The following is a 13,518-nucleotide window of genomic DNA, read 5'->3' as shown; positions in this document are numbered from 1 at the left end:
TGATAAGCTGTACTCTAGCAACTGCTACTTCAATCATGCTGGTCCTCTCTTTCTAGACTTCTCTCTTCTCTCTACTTACTCATGCTCAGAGCTCACTAATTTGGAGCTAGGACCTCTCCTCCCTAGTCTTTAGAGTTAATCTTATTAGGCCCCAAATGGCATAATTTTCCATTAGTTTTTACACCCCTTCCTACTGAGAGGACCTGAGGTCAGCTTCCTTCAGATTGAAATCAGAGACATTTAGGTCATACACACAAAAGTATATCTCCCCCAAAAATAATCAGTATCCTAAACTGAAATATATGTCTTTTCAATAGTCTCCTATATCAAGGTGAGTTTTCTTACTACTCAGGGTGCTTCTAGAAGTTCCTGGAGCCCCAGAATCAAAGGATCAGTTCTATAGTTGTCTCCCCATTTCTCCTAGAAGCCCGCATGCAAATACCCTGATCTCACAGCATTCCCAAAATGTGTGAAGATTAGGCTTCCTCCTACCCAACACCCTACCATCTTTTTCTTGTTAAGGTGAAACTCTAATGTAGCCTGAACTTGGTGCCTTTGAAGGAAATGGAGGTGAAAAATTATAAAGCTCAAATTCGCAGCCCAAAGCTACTTGTTTATTGCAGAATCTGACATGAAGTAGAGAAACATCCTACTGGTGAAAAAAAAAGAAATAAACTAAAGTCAGTGGTTTGGTCTTCAGTAAATACAAAAGAAAAAAAACTGACCATGAATCAGCTAACATTTAGGACTTCTCTGTAGGAGTTGAATATTTGTCCCAAATAGAGAGGTCAGTAGGCTGCCATGTAACATCTATTCTATCAGATGGAACATTTTGCTCTTTAGTAGAATAAAGCTTGTAAATAAAGCTAAGCTCTGAGTTGTTTCCTAAGGGGAAGATCATGCAGCCTGCTTTGGTGGAATGTCAAGACGTAAGGGGAAAAAAGAGATCATCAATAAACAAATGCACAGAACTGAATTGTTACATTCTTTTTTGTGAACAAACCCGTCTTTATTTTGAGCCGTATGTTAGGGAGTCACTGCTTCTCCTTTTTATAATTAACTTGGCACTTGGAGGCTACCATTTGTAATGGCATGTAAGAACATTTCTGTACATTTCCCCTGCTGTGTACCCATGGGGTATCATTTGTTTACATTCCATTTGTCACATGTACATTTGTGCTTAGTAGATCCTAGGATGGGGGAGAAGACCCAGTAGTCATACAAAGCTCAACACAAAACTGAGGGGTGTTTACCTTGCTCACTTAGAAGTGGGCTTACTGCCTTCAATAGCTCTGGGAAACATAATAATGTACTTACTCCATTAGGCCCCAAAAAATGCATTTCCTTGCTTCCTCACACAAACAGATTTGGTAAATTCAAAGAAAGGAAAATTGATCTGCCCCATACCCTAAAAGGTTGTGATTTTTATTTCATTCATATTCATTTCCAAAAGAGATATATAAATAAAGGATGGAGATAAGAATATAACTTGATAAAAATCAAATGTCAAATGGGCAAACCATAGTATGTTAATAAAGCCTTGGACAAAATTAACACGAGATATTCATCTGGTTTGACCTTTGTTTCTCAACTGAATTACTGTTATTATTCTATTCAGGGACTCCCTTTAGGAGGCTGGTTACTATTGCAATACCAAAATAGCTTAGGATTTCATATTTAAGAATTCCAAGGCCTATGAGGAAGAGTAGACTGCTCTTTGGAATTTCACTTAGAAAGAAATTTACACTTAAATTGCTTTTAAATGTTTTCTCTGAAGTATTTTTTATGTTATGAGGTTGAAATTAAATACATACAAAGGAATATTTTTGTTGCTGAGTTTTTTTTTTTTAAGTGGCTGATGGCCAACTAATGTGGGTACAAAGTGGCAGCTCCCTATGTCACTATTTGGGCTATGCTCTAGGCCTTCAAATTTCACAGGAAGTAAGGACTCTAATTAACCTCCAGCTCTAAAGGAGTTCCTACAGAACTGTTTGTGGCAACTATATTTCTTGGAACTTAATATTCTTTTAAATCTCACCCCACCCATACCACTGCTTCACTGCATAATGTAATTCTTTCAGTCTTTACCCTGGACACCCATTAAGCAATCTAACTCCTACAGTTAGAATCTCACCAAAAGGAAGAGAAGAAGAGGGAGAAGAGAGGGGAGGGGAGGGAAGAGGAGAGAAAGGAAAGAAAGGAGAGGGGAAGAAAAGAAAGAGGAGGAGAGGGGAAGGAAGGCTATAAACCCAAAAGAATTTCACTTTGCATGACAGATCTAATAATGAAATAACAAAAATTTTTTAACACTATGCAAGAGTAAAACTTCTAGATGGAAAATGTGTGGTTTTATTTTTTAGTTTTCTTTTTCAAAGCCTATCTAAGGCATGCAATAAACATTGGCCCCTACAAAGTATCCATCTCTCCAAAGAGAGGCCATTAAATATTTCGGAAGTAAACTTTCAGTTGGCATCTTTCAAAATACTTATTTCCAAAAATCTTCAAGCTAGAATTACAATTGTCTGGAACCCAATCTGTTGGTAAATGAAACCTCAGAGCCTTCACTCTTAATAGTGAAATGGACTGAAAGGCAGACACACTGACAGCTGGCTCATTTCTTGCTTTGCATGTAAATCCACTTTAACATAACTGGCTTGCACCCTAGCCTTCAGAGTGATGGCTCTGCCTAGAAACTGATCTAATTGGATAATCTTATAGGATATTTCCATAATGAAAAAGAATCGGACCTCAGACCGAGCCCTCCAAGATTTCCATAGGGAATCTAATGGGAAGACAAGGAGTGTTATTATTTAATGAATTGGCTCCTTGCCCAAATCAGTCAGTCCATCTATGCCTCAGTTTTCTCATACTGGAAATGAAGATATCTGGTAGCTTCTTGGTTCATGGGGAAGAATGAGACTCTGGTCTTTCTCCCGAACAAGTCAATTGCAGTATTAGGTTATATACGTCAGAAGAGGCATTCGGCAAATGTAATAGCACTGAAAGAAATAATAATACGCCTGCAAGATTTAATATACCTTTCTAAGAACAGGACTTGTACAATAAGATAAATAGTAATAGTAAAGTTGCCATTTATTAAGCATCTATTGTAGCCTATTACCATCTTTACCTAAATACTAATTTAATCTTGATGAAAAAAATTTTTGACATATTTCTTATTCCCATCATTGTACACCTGAAAAAATGCACTCTCTCAGATATTAAGTGATTTTCTTGAGTTCACTCATCTAGTAAATGGAAAGGTTGGAAAATAAGCCAGTATCTCTGATTCCAAAACCATCTACATTCATTAACTATCTAATGGAAGAGAAACAAGATTTTGATGTACATGAATTAGCTAAGGATCATTAATAGAGACAAACATATTTATAATACATATGTGTATATATGTATACACATAGAGTCTTTGAATATCACATACTTTACATAATAACCTGTGGATGTATAAGCCTGTTCATGGACAATTTGGTAAGATGTCATTCCATCACCTACTAAAAATTCTGCACCTAGAAAAATTATTCAGTTTATCTATAATGATCTAGAAATTCAGGGGCTGTGACAATGCCATGTCCCCCTTACTTCCCTATACCTCCTATCCCAGAATCATTATCTTGGTTAATTAACTCTTATTTGTCCAAATCTGAAAGACTCAAGCACTCAGCTCAACTGCTGTCTCTGCTAGGATGACTTCGCTGAACTCTGGCCTTCCTTGTCCTGATTCTGACTTTGGTGACCTTTTCACTTTTAATACAGTATTCACTTGTCTTCTGTGTACCTCTTATGTTCTCCACTAAAAAAGTTCATTGTCTTATTTATCTTTATCTCTGCACATAGCATGATGTCAGTTACACAGTCAATAGATGTTTAATCACTACGTGATGTATGAATAGATGAATGACTACGTGATCAGAACTCAAAGTACTGGGCTTCCACATAGCGGTGACTTCTTTTTCCAATTCCATATTCAGTTCCCAAATTGTATTCCTATGATGGCCAAACTGTTCTTCAAGACTTTATGGGGGAATATAAGTATTTTAGATATACATATTAGGTCCATATCTACATTTGGGAGTCTAGTAGATCTACAGAATCAATAACTTCTTTATAGGCAAGGCAGCTTCTCAACGATCAGTTTTAATTTCTCTATTTGCATTTATGAGATCAATATAAATTTGAGGGTATTTATTTTGCTATACCAACAAAAATTGAGATTCAAACTTAAGGAGAAAAAGGGAATGCAACAAGTTCAGTTGATAGAAGAAACCCCACTTAGTATGTCTTTGTGCAAATCCGGGGCAAAAACTACCCAAATGCTGAAACTTACAACCAGTTACTCTTTAAACTAAAATCACAAACTTTGAGAGAAAAAGGAGAAATAACCCTCAAAACAACAATCAAAAAAAGCTCACATTTTTAAAGCTCATATAACAGCTGAGCACACACAGAAGCAACCTGGATAATTTAAACATCCAGTTTAGTATGCACTACCACATATTATTAACATATTCAAGATGCTTTTGATTTCAGGAACATTTTTTGGTCCAAATATTTTAAATATTATGTTGAATTGACTGGCTAAAAATGAAAATGTCAAGTAAAGGTATCACAGTGGAACAGCATTTTTAAATACACCCAAATCCGAAAACAATGCTGAGGAAAGGGCGGCTTCCTTACACTACTAACAAAGGAAGGAAAGTGAATAAGGCAAATGGTCCACACTGAATGCTCTTACTCATACCAAATACATCTAAAGTTCAACCTAGATGGTCTTTTTCATCCTCCTGTATGGTACACACTGTACAAGGGTATAAAAGCACCACAAGTTGTGGACGTGTAAGTGGGAAATTGATAGAGAAAAATGCACTGTGCTGAGGTACCCTGTAGTACTTGATCTTTGTGGAATGATAATTACAGACTGTTTAGCCTCCTGCTTTTTCTCCAGTTTAAAGCTATGCTAATACTTTCTATGATGCTGATTATTTTCATGTCCATTTGTAAACTGAGGCAGAGGAAACTAAGATATAAGATCTCAAATATGTTAAATATTGGTTTCTCATGTTACATGGACATGAGAAGGGAAATAAATTATAGAAGATTTTCAATTTGTTTGATGGGTATTTGGGGAGACTTTGCTGTGTGCTTGGTTTGGTAATAGGTTATTTTTTATCTGTGGTTATTTTTGATAGGATATTAGATAACTTAGGCTGTGTTCAGAAAACAGCTGCACCTTTTATCTCTAAAAAGTCAATTGGTTTAGTTAAATATCCTTTTCCACTAAATGGAGCAGTTGTTTGACCTCTAGGAGACTTAGCTGGAAAGCACTGCATAGCTGTTTAAAGAGACAGCAGCATGCTTAACCACACACACACACACTATTTGACTACATGCAAGTAGAGGTTTTTTTTTGTAGTGGTATATCTCTGGAACACTTTGCTTACAAAAAATTATAGTCTAAGCTTCAAGTAAATTTCAAAGAAAAAGTGATTGTGGACTCTGTTTGCTTACAAAATGTTATATTCTAATCTTTAAGCAAATGTCAAAAAAAATGGTTGTAAACTGTTTCCAGTCTTAAAAATCAATTCCACAAATCATCAAAATGATTGAATTTGCGGGTCATGCATAATATCGTATTCTATGTCTGGTTAAACCTTGTGCTGTGGTGTCTCATTGCAACTAAGGAAAAAATAGAGGTAGGATAGTATGGTGAATAAAGATGGAACCTTTTGTCCAGACAGCTCTAGATTTAAATCCTGGTTTTACTGCTTATTAGATATATCACCCATTGGTAGATTAGTTAATCTTTTTGAATGTCAATTTCCCCAATCCATTAAGTAGGCCTATAAGGCATTTGACACATACTGTACAATCAAATGGATCATAATGATTACCATTCAACAATTATCTATTGTGTCCACTATGTACCAGTCTGCTCTAAGTACTTAGACTACAGATAAAAAATAGACCTTCTCTGCATGGAGGTTGCATTCTAGTGAAAGAAGACAGGCAATAAACCCCCCAAAAAAGTGTGTCATATAGTATTACAGAACATGATAAAGGTAAAAATAAAAATAGAGCCAGATGAGGAGGATACGTAGTTTCAGAAAGAGGGATTTGTGGTTTTGTATAGTGTAGTCAAGGTAGCCTCATTGGGAAGGCAGCATCTCGGCAAAGACCTAAGAAGGTGAGAGAATGAGGCATACAGATTTCTAAGGTAAGGGAGTTCCAGCACAGAAGAGAAGTCTAGGCTGGAGATATAAATAAATGCATGAATCTTAGCATCTAAATGGCATTAAAATGAGACTAAATGAGATCTTGAGAGTTAGTGGAAAGGAATAGAAAAGAAAAGATCACCAACAACTGCAGCTTTAGTGCACTGCAATTTTAAGACATTGAGAAAAGGAGAAAGAACCAGCAAAGAAGGCTGAGAGGGAGAGACTAATGACATGGGAATAAAATCAAGAGAGGTGTCCTGGAAGCCAAGTGAAGAGAGAAGGAGAGATTAACTCTGCCCAGTGTCATGGAGAGTTCAAGTAAGATAAGCATCTGAACTGTACATTGTCTTGAAGCCTATTATTTTTTCCTCATTTACTCTTTAAACCATAAAGCTCAAATTACCTCACAATGAAATGGGTATGTTATAGTACCAACAAATCAAAATAATTTTTATTTGATTTATGTGGTCAAATTTTTTAATTTGATTTATGTGGTCACCCTACTCACATACTATTTGTTACTTGCCTATGGCAATTAAATCCCTTCCAATGGTCTACTAAAGAATAAAAGGTCTTCTTCTAGGGTTTTTATGGTTTTAGGTCTAACGTTTAAGTCTTTAATCCATCTTGAATTGATTTTTGTATAAGGTGTAAGGAAGGGATCCAGTTTCAGCTTTCTACATGTGGCTAGCCAGTTTTCCCAGCACCATTTATTAAATAGGGAATCCTTTCCCCATTGCTTGTTTTTCTCAGCTTTGTCAAAGATCAGATAGTTGTAGATATGCGGCGTTATTTCTGAGGGCTCTGTTCTGTTCCATTGATCTATATCTCTGTTTTGGTACCAGTACCATGCTGTTTTGGTTACTGTAGCCTTGTAGTATAGTTTGAAGTCAGGTAGTGTGATGCCTCCAGCTTTGTTCTTTTGGCTTAGGATTGACTTGGCGATGCGGGCTGTTTTTTGGTTCCATATGAACTTTGAAGTAGTTTTTTCCAATTCTGTGAAGAAAGTCATTGGTAGCTTGATGAAGATGGCATTGAATCTGTAAATTACCTTGGGCAGTATGGCCATTTTTACGATATTGATTCTTCCTACCCATGAGCATGGAATGTTCTTCCATTTGTTTGTATCCTCTTTTATTTCCTTGAGCAGTGGTTTGTAGTTCTTGAAGAGGTCCTTCACGTCCCTTGTAAGTTGGATTCCTAGGTATTTTATTCTCTTGAAGCAATTGTGAATGGGAGTTCACTCATGATTTGGCTCTCTGTTTGTCTGTTGTTGGTGTGTAAGAATGCTTGTGATTTTTGTACATTGATTTTGTATCCTGAGACTTTGCTGAAGTTGCTTATCAGCTTAAGGAGATTTTGGGCTGAGACGATGGGGTTTTCTAAATATACAATCATGTCGTCTGCAAATTACCATTCAGGACATAGGCATGGGCAAGAACTTCATGTCTAAAACACCAAAAGCAATGGCTACAAAAGCCAAAATTGACAAATGGGATCTAATTAAACTCAAGAGCTTCTGCACAGCAAAAGAAACTACCATCAGAGTGAACAGGCAACCTACAAAATGGGAGAAAATTTTCGCAACCTACTCATCTGACAAAGGGCTAATATCCAGAATCTACAATGAACTCCAACAAATTTACAAGAAAAAAACAAACAACCCCATCAAAAAGTGGGCGAAGGACATGAACAGACACTTCTCAAAAGAAGACACTTATGCAGCCAAAAAACACATGAAAAAATGCTCACCATCACTGGCCATCAGAGAAATGCAAATCAAAACCACAATGAGATACCATCTCACACCAGTTAGAATGGCAATCATTAAAAAGTCAGGAAACAACAGGTGCTGGAGAGGATGTGGACAAATAGGAACACTTTTACACTGTTGGTGGGACTGTAAACTAGTTCAACCATTGTGGAAGTCAGTGTGGCGATTCCTCAGGGATCTAGAACTAGAAATTCCATTTGACCCAGCCATCCCATTACTGGGTATATACCCAAAGGACTATAAATCATGCTGCTATAAAGACACATGCACACGTATGTTTATTGCGGCACTATTCACAATAGCAAAGACTTGGAACCAACCCAAATGTCCAACAATGATAGACTGGATTAAGACAATGTGGCACATATACACCATGGAATACTATGCAGCCATTAAAAATGATGAGTTCATGTCCTTTGTAGGGACATGGATGAAATTGGAAATCATCATTCTCAGTAAACTATCTCAAGAACAAAAAACCAAACACCACATATTCTCACTGATAGGTGGGAATTGAACAATGAGAACACATGGACACAGGAAGGGGAACATCACACTCTGGGGACTGTTGTGGGGTCGGGGGAGTGGGGAGGGATAGCAGTGGGAGATATACCTAATGCTAGATGACGAGTTAGTGGGTGCAGTGCACCAGCATGGCACATGTATACATATGTAACTAACCTGCACATTGCACACATGTACCCTAAAACCTAAAGTATAATAATAATAAATAAATAAATAAAAGAATAAAAGGTCGATGAAAAACTCACCTTGTCCAGTGATGTGAGAGAATAAGGGTCAAGGATTAAAAAAAAGAAAATAGAAACAGACTCATTAGCACATGGTAAATCTGAAACTGAAGATTTTTCTAATGATTCCTTCAGAGATGTAGTATAAAAAGTAAACACCATATTCTTAGCGTGACACTAATTCTGGCCTCCAGAAGTCTGAGAAGTTATAAAGAGAGAAAGACGGGAAGAAAAAGAGAGAGAAAGAAAGAGAGAAGAGACAGAAGGAGAATGAGCATCCAGTTGTTTTTTTTTTTTAATTTATTATTATTATACTTTAAGTTTTAGGGTACATGTGCACAACATGCAGGTTTGTTACATATGTATACATGTGCCATGTTGGTGTGCTGCACCCATTAACTCATCATTTAGCATTAGGTATATCTCCTAATGCTATCCCTCCCCCCTCCCCCCACCCCACAACAGTCCCCGGTGTGTGATGTTCCCCTTCCTGTGTCCATGTGTTCTCATTGTTCAATTCCCACCTGTGAGTGAGAACAGAGCATCCAGTTTTTTAACATGGGATCTGGTTTCAAAAAGGCTCTAGAGACGTTTTTCACATATACATTCTAAAAATATTGACTTCCTGCCTTTGGCATCCTTCAATTTTCTCCTGTCACTATTTCATTAGATTTCATTTCTTTGCGATTTTCTATCTGAAATTTCTAATTCAAGCTCCTATTTTGTACTTCATTTGGAACCTATCAAATTCTCATCCTTCTCTCCAGTTGAACGCTCTTATTGAAATTTCTTGTAGATTTCTTCCTTATTGGTCATTCCCATTGCCATCCCCCTTGGGTTCTAACACATTTGTATTAGCACCTTAAATACTCCTCCTCTACTTACTTTGTCCTTCATGTTCATCCAGTTTGTGGTCCTGAGTTCAGACCTTCTGAAGGTGAGGAAGAACCCTGGGGACTTTTCCTTTTGTGGAACATCAGTAATTTTTTAGTCTCCTTCTACAGGCTCTTTCTACAGACTCTTTCATAGTCACCCTTCCTGATGGATCTCTTTACCTGAATTTTCCCTCTTTCTATATGTTCTGAGACAGTTGGCAGTTTTATTTCCCTGAAATATGAATCTGATCTTTTCTCTCTCACTTTCCCTGAACATCAAGTTCTATGTATAAATGTATATCTCTATCAATCTCTCTAATTTCTCCTTTCTGCTCCAGACAGGACAATCTCCCTTATGGACCTCTAACACATTGTTTCACCCCCTCTGATGCTCAGAAATGCCTTCTCTGTTTCTAAAGTCTACTTTCTCCCTGCAGTAGCTTTCCTGCAACTCACATTAATCTCAATTTTCAATTCATGTTGCACTCACTGCTAATCCCACACACTACTATCATTCACTATGATATACTTTTCTGGGCTCAAATTGTGCAATAGTTAGCACTTTGTTTCATCAGAATACAATAACGGTTGGTTTACTATTCTTTTGTCTTCTAATTGTTTTGAGCATGTGTCTTATCTCTCCAGCTAGACAGTAAATTCATTGTAAGAAGGAGCACTGTCTCATAATCGCTTATATCCCTACTTCCTAATATAATGTCAACTAATTGACTGTAACTTTTAACTCTTGCCATCCTCATTTACACTGGTTGGAATACAACAAAAATACTTAGTAAAAGTAGTTCAATAAGATAAATGACAGCAGATAGCGCTCTATTATACATCTATTTTACAAAGGCTGAATTTGGTCACTAATATAAGGTTAATATTTAATGGAAGCTAGTTCACTAACGTACGCTGCTTTTTGAACTATAATTCTGTATGTTTTGTGATCCTTCCGTAGTTACAATAAATTTTATAAATCCACCTGAGATTTCTTTCCTGAACTCCAAATTTGTATATCCAATTGCCTACTCAACATCTCCATGTGGAGAACCAATTGACTTTTCCAAAACTTGGTATCCATCCTCTCCCTCAAAAGGAAAAAAAAAAAAAAACCTAGTTCATCAACCTCACTATCTCAATTGATGGCGACTTCTATTCTCTCAGGCAAGGAGTGATTATGAATCCTCTCTTTCTCTTAAACCCCTATATCCAATCCACCAACAGAATCAAAAGTTATCCATGATACAACCACGGTACAACCAAGGTGGTAACACTCTCATTGTTAACCACCTTGACACAAGCCACCATCATCTTTCATCTGGATTACTGTAATAACATCCTATCTGGTCTTCCTGCTTTCACCCTTGCAAAACACTCCTCTGCTCAAAACACCTCAATGCCTTCTCATCCCACACAGAGTAAAAGCTGAAGTCCTTACAATGGCCTACTAGACCCCGCATGAATTGGGACCCGTTACATTTCCAACCAAATTTCCTGTTAAGCCTCTCTTAGTCCCAGCTCTCTAACCACACTAGGCTTGTTCGTAAAACATGGCAGGTATGACCCACCACAGGACATTTGCACAGGCCCTTCCTGATATGCTCTTCCCATAAATATCCTCATCACTAACTCCCACCTCTTCTTCAAGACCTTGCTCAAATGTTGCCTTCTCACTGAGGCTACCTTAGTGACCCAATTCTAAATTGCAACATTCCCTGCCTTAGCCATCTTTATTCTCCTCCCTGCTCTATTTTCTTTCCATAGCATTTATCACTGTGGCTGATGAGAAAGTGCCTCTCAGACGTTGAACTCCAGGAGCATAATTGACCCAAGAGTCCCAGCTGTTTCTCTCTGAAATCCATTCCTATGTTTGCTTCAAGGCTATGCTTCCCAGGGGCTACTCCCAGCCAGTGATTGAGCATGGCAAGAATGCTAAAATTCCTGAGAGACACTGGACTACTTTGGTTGCTGACAACTGATGGGTCTCATCATGTGTTTATTCATTGGTTTAGTTGATAATATTAATAATTGTTAATTTTTTAAGCATTTGTTATTCATTCTGTACATATTTATTGAGAACCTCTGATGTGTCAGGCACTGTGTTAGGTGTTTTAACAAAATTTCTCCTCTCCTGGAACTTACATTCTGGTAGACAATAAAAGATTAAGTAAACAAAATATAGTAGATGTGGAAATGATGATGTTATTCTGGATCCTTTGAGAAACAAATGCCAAGATGGGTTAAATGTACAGAATTTTATTAGGAGAAATGACTGTATGAAAGAACATGGGAGGACAGGCAGAAAAGGCTGGAGCTGGACGTGTCTAAGAGGCAGGTGAAAGAGAGAGGGAGGGAAAGTTGAGTGGAAACATCCTAATCGTATTGCAGTCCAAGGGAGATTGTCAAGGCCATCAGAGGTCTGGCTCCAGGATTCCACTCAGGTCCCCCAGATTTTCCGAGCTCCAGGCTTTTCTGCCCACCACCCACATGATGATACCAGTCAGTTGTTGCAACTCTGCTCCCTCCTAAATTCCCACATCCTCTTTTTTTTAATCTTGTCCTCCCCTACACTAGCAAAATCTTGGGCTTTCCTCTAGCAGAAATGAGATTTGAGAGGTAAATTGTTTTTAGGAAAAGATCCAGACTAATAATTGGATGACTGCCCATTTGTTCTGGGCACCAAATATGCAATTCTGACTGAGATATTTATCATTACTGCTTTCTTGTCTTTAATTTCAGCCAGGATCTACAAACAAACATAATCAGAAGTCTTGAAGGTTTGATTTTTTTTTACGCTTAAATATGCTTCCAACAGTAATCAAACTTGGCACACATCCAAACAATCTTCCCATTCTCTGTTCTCCCTAAGTATCCCTTCTGAGGATGTATGAGAAGGACAAACTACTCTCAAGTATAACTTCAGACTCTTAAAACATGGGTTTCTCCTTATAGGGACTGACGGGATGAGGGCTCTGTGGTTGGGGAACTCCAGTCAACAATGTAGGGAAACCTCAGTAGGGCCAATAAGTTTCTCCAGAGGACATTCCCACACCGTTCCGCCTTAGGCTGTTACACCCAGCTGTAGTATTCTAGGAGCTAGACAGAGGAGGAGGCTGGGGGTCCAACCCCTTCTCATAAAGACTGACTTAAGCTTCAGCCTGTGCCTCTCCTTGCCCCGTGTCCTTGGGCAGTCCTTGATGAATGCCACTTTTAAAGTCAGGCAGCTGGTGTTCCAATCCTGGCTTTGCTACTTACTAGCTATATGGCAAATTACCTCTCTGAGCCTGTTCCCTCATTTTTAAAGTAGGGATTATACCACTTATCTCTCAGCACTTTGCAAGTATGCATTTGCCTATAGAAAGAATGCAACAAATATTAGCTATTATTATTACTAATATCAACACTGCAAAGGAAATTAAACCATATGTTCAATGTTTGGGTTGTCCTTTTAACCTCTTCAGCTGAATGTTGATATGAAAGTGCTCAATAGCATTCAAACACATAATAATAAGGTAGCTGGTAAGTAGGATTTACTTCAGCAAAATTTAATTAAAGAACCTGTAGGGAAAAGAAAACAGACAGAGCCAGTTGTACAGCTTCCCAGCCTCTGCTTTGACCTAAGAGTCTCACTGGGCTTGCCTGCCTTTTTCTAAAGGATGGGGGAATACTCACACAGTGCCGGGCTCCAGGCAGTTACCGAATGTCTCATCACATTTTCAAAGGCTCACTCCTCTCTCTTGCGTAACCGGTGAGGTCAAAATGGGCACCTTCCTGAAAGCCAAGAGTGTCATTTCTGAACAGCGTCCAAGAAAGAAAACTGCATTCCATAGAAATCCAAGTCAAGCAATAACAAAAGGTGGCACTTGGTGTTTAAGCCACACTAA

General features: G+C 38.0%; 1 long non-coding RNA gene across 2 annotated transcripts in view; it reads right to left on the bottom strand.

The window, feature by feature from the left end:
- Positions 1-13,518, bottom strand: part of LOC129012264 (uncharacterized) — a 111,526-nt gene that overhangs the window by 97,760 nt on the left and 248 nt on the right. For both annotated transcript variants that reach the window (XR_010123959.1, XR_008493590.2), the window contains exon 2: positions 13,307-13,405. This is a non-coding gene — a long non-coding RNA (uncharacterized LOC129012264). The remainder of the gene's footprint in view (positions 1-13,306; positions 13,406-13,518) is intronic.

Source organism: Pongo pygmaeus, chromosome 1 (assembly GCF_028885625.2).
Source record: "Pongo pygmaeus isolate AG05252 chromosome 1, NHGRI_mPonPyg2-v2.0_pri, whole genome shotgun sequence".
Taxonomy (NCBI): Eukaryota; Metazoa; Chordata; class Mammalia; order Primates; family Hominidae; genus Pongo; species Pongo pygmaeus.
Note: the sequence above shows the minus strand (reverse complement) of the source record. Positions and strands in the feature narration are given on the sequence as shown.